Source organism: Coenobita brevimanus, chromosome 101 (genome assembly GCF_032717465.1).
Source record: "Coenobita brevimanus isolate Jiangsu-jjx chromosome 101, ASM3271746v2, whole genome shotgun sequence".
Lineage (NCBI taxonomy): Eukaryota > Metazoa > Arthropoda > Malacostraca > Decapoda > Coenobitidae > Coenobita > Coenobita brevimanus.
In genome coordinates this window covers 12136486-12140260 of record NC_137054.1, presented here as the reverse complement: position 1 = coordinate 12140260, position 3775 = coordinate 12136486, and positions in this window count along the sequence as shown.

Sequence of the window (3775 nt, the reverse complement as noted above, 5' to 3'; positions counted from 1 at the left end):
TGCATGGGAACATAAAAACACTCCTGACGAGGAAATGAAAGAGTCAGACCCACACATGGTAGCTGTGTTCAGGGAGAAGATACAACAGTTTCCAATCAACTGAGGAGGGATCACATCGGACCGATAATGTAATGCCTTTCATTAAACATAATTTCTGCGTGATGGTAAAATTCTTCCCGTTGAACAATTGACGGCACCGAGATGTTATATTATGTGAAAAGGATGCAACGTTGGAACAGGACAGCATAAACAGAGACCTGTTCACAGACTGCTCAAGCACAATAGTCCATACATAAAACTGCTCCTTATTCCAGCCGTCGAGTTACCGACTTAACAAAATAAACAAAATTCTCTGTAACTTTTAAGATTATGCCCGAACGATAGATAGGGAGCATATAAAAGACTGTTCAGAATCAATCAGTACACTGCCCAGGGCGATTATCAAACCTGAATTAATGAACTTTATCTGCTCTCTCTTATCATGAAGATGTAAAATTTACCTTGGGCCGAGATTCACTAAGCAACATTATAACTTGCCTCTCGTTACTTGGATTAATTGTTGCAGGAAGAACAAGAGTCACTGGGTGGTTCTGCTGTCACCTTCCCTTGTCTTCCCTGCAAAACCAAACCTTAGTTACAACACGCAGTAGATTACAAACTCCCGAGTCTGGGGTTCGAAACGCAAACCATGGTGGACATTCAGAGTGGGTGCTGTTTTTACTGTACTTTCTTTCACACACTTGCCATGTTCGCACCCTGTCTGTTCATACTAAAGTTATATATTGCCTCTGACGCGCACAGACATAGTCATCTCAACACTTCGGCTTCACATGCATCAGTCTCTTCTACATTCGTACTTTGCCAGCATGATAAAGGATTAATTCAGCCCACCACTCTCCCTCCGAGATAATTCTGCCTACTACTTTCCCTCCTAGAAAGTCCATTCCTGTTGGTAGTATTAACATTCTGGAGGCCCTTGTGTTCACTCAAAAATGCATAAAGTCGTCTGGTGTTAACTGGAAGAGCATTTGAGTTGTCCCGACCACGAGGGGTCTAATTAGATCTTTATGGTGTGGTTGTGGGACGGACGTGACGGGGTGGAACGGTGATGGTTGGCGGAGCACGAGAGGGAAAGTGTATATACGCCATGAAGATGTACGTTGTTGGTTGACTTGCATCCACATGAGTACCTGTTATGGTATTTGATACATCCAAGCAAAAATAAGTGAGGTGGACGGAGAGAAGTGGACGGGATGGAAAGCGAATCTGATATGGGACAGGGCAGGACAAGTGCACTCTGCATAGAGAGGCGTTGTGGGTTTGCCAGTATGGGCATCGCAAAGGTTTTAATTGAAACCTTGTCGTGGAAAAAGACGAAGAAAATAAACAAGGCGTTTCTGTTTACCTAGTATCTCATCAACCAGTGGTTTCCTGGTTAGTCATGTACAGGTAAATGACATAAGGATCGTTCTAAGTGGATCTGGATGTTCCCTAACACATCTTCATTTGCGATTTATCTTGCACATTACATCTCAGTATTCTCGTGTATGGTATTGCTGGAAACTATATGGATATTAAAACGACATAAATACCCAACAAAAGAAAGTGTAATGTCAAGAATAAATCACCAAAGAAGAGGTGTTAAGAAGGTTCTCACGCGAGCTAGAATACTGAAAGAATTAAGGGGGTATTATTACTGAACCTGCTGTTTCCCTGGCTAACTGACAGCATAGAGGGGTGACGGGGGTGACTCAGCAGCAGTGGGTGACTCAGGGTGACTCAGGGCCACCGCGGCGCTACTGTTCTCGAGGCGGGCGTGGTCGAGGCTTCAGTCACGTCTTCCACAAATGACTTTAGTGGCTGCGGGAAGGTCGTCCTCGTCGCCTGCTGCTGCTTGGACACTACGGGTCGGACTCATAATGGGTCTTGAGCTGAATCTTGAGTATGGCATTGTTTATTTGTTCCTACGTTTGTGTTCACTCGTACAGCAGCCAAAACACTCCTTCCTAAGATAAGGCTGTTCACAGGTAGTCCTTTTATACTTCTATTGTTACTCATGCAGTAACCAAGCATTCCTTTTTTTTAGTTAAATCTGAGTATAAGATTGTTTAAACTTTCCTATTCATTACTAGATATACCAAACAGTTCACAACCAGAGTGAGTGTTAGAATGAACAAAAAATATATGACCAAATAAAATGGCCTATGAGCTTAAACTGCAACGTTGTACTTGTTAATCTGTTAGTTAATTTTAAACAGATTTATGCCTATCAGCTTCACAAGCGTTAATAAAAGGCAGATAACCATTATCAGTAACAGATTTGCCAAGGAGTGACTCTGTGATCCTTGCCTCATTTCATAGGGTCCTGTTTATCGTAGAATTTGGTTAAGGTCATTTATGAATATTTTTCCTAGTGTGACGGTGGTCGATGAAAGGAATGCACTAGCTTGCCCTGTGTCCTTGGTCAGCTGTCCACTGTTATATATACACACTTATACATATTATTTCTTTCTTATCGTTCCTTTTCTTCTTCTACCCTACTACACACTTTCATCTTGGTCATTATAAATACTCGTGCATTTTATTTCCTTATATTTCTCTCTCTTCTCATGTTGTATTATAATCTTACGTGTGTCTAGTCGCTCCTGCTTATAGCTTATTGTGTTCTCTTTTTCTTTTATAACATTTACATGCATCCTGGTAAGATTACTCGTGCATAATTTCTCTTTCTTCTGAGATCCGTGTTCTCTCGTTCTGTAAAAAACTTACATGCATCTGAGGCTAATATCTGATTTTATACACACATGCTGGTGCATATCGCTCATTCATAAAATTTCCCCTCTTCTCTCGTTCTACTGTACACTTGGCTGCTTTTATTCATTCTTGTGTTTAGTTTCCTTTTTTTCCTTCCCGGTCCTTCATATAGTTCTTGTTATCCTTACTCTTATACCCTTATTTGCATAGAATTTTATACCCTTACTTATGGGTGTTGCTGTTTGCTGATGACACAGTACTGTTGAGTGAAGACGAATGGGAGTTGCAAGGTTTGGTGAATGAATTTGGGACAGTGTGTAGGAGGAGGAAGCTGAAAGTTAATGTAAACAAAAGTAAAGTTATGGTGTTTGAGAGGAATGAAGTCACAGAGTGTGCAGTGAGGTTGGATGGTGAGGATATGGAGAATGTGAGTGCATTCAAGTACTTGGGTAGTGTGATGAGTAAGGATGGAACTTTGGGGGATGAAGTGCGTGAAAGGGTACAGCTGGGAAGGAAGGTTGTTGGTACACTGAAAGCAGTGATGAGAAATAGGGAGGTGAGTATGGAAGGTAAGAAGTCACTGCATGATAGTATTGTGATCCCTACCCTGACGTATGGAAGCGAGGCATGGACCTTGCAAGAGGGGAACAAGTCAAGAGTGAGAGCAGTGGAAGCATGTGGAGTGACGTGGAGGGACAGGTTGACAAATGAAGAAGTGAAGGAACGCTGTGGGGTGGATGTGGATGTGGTTGAGAAGATTAGGAGAAATACACTGAGGTGGTTTGGACATGTGAAGAGAATGGAGAATGAAAGACTGACTAAGAGGGTGTATGTAGGTGAGGTGGAGGGAGGGAGAGGGAGAGGTAGACCGAGGATGAGGTGGAGGGATGGAGTTGAGAGTATTATGAGGGGGGGGGTGAGTTGAGGGGAGGGTAGTCAAATGGTGGGTGACAGAGCGACTTGGAGGCGTTTTGTCTTCGGCCACCCTTTGCGGGATTAGGACGTTGGGCTATAGATAGAT